We start from the raw sequence: 207 nt of genomic DNA on the forward strand, positions 1-207 counted from the left end.
CACACACACACACACACACACACACATACATATATATACATATACACATACACATTTATAAATTCAATATATATATATTATATTCATTTAGTTTGTTGAAGTATTAGAATAACTCCAATTAAATAAAACTAAAAACTTAACAAAAGACCTATACAGACATAATAAATTCAGACATAATTTAACTAAAATTAAAATAAATAACAAATA

General features: G+C 20.8%; 1 protein-coding gene across 3 annotated transcripts in view; it reads right to left on the reverse strand.

Annotated features, from left to right (window-relative positions):
- The window catches only part of LOC107583785 (nuclear receptor coactivator 5-like), a 12,728-nt gene that overhangs the window by 1,532 nt on the left and 10,989 nt on the right, over positions 1 to 207 (reverse strand). The gene's annotated exons all lie outside the window — the stretch shown is intronic.

This window comes from Sinocyclocheilus grahami, unplaced genomic scaffold, assembly GCF_001515645.1.
Source record: "Sinocyclocheilus grahami isolate Dianchi unplaced genomic scaffold, SAMN03320097.WGS_v1.1 scaffold55.1, whole genome shotgun sequence".
Taxonomy (NCBI): Eukaryota; Metazoa; Chordata; class Actinopteri; order Cypriniformes; family Cyprinidae; genus Sinocyclocheilus; species Sinocyclocheilus grahami.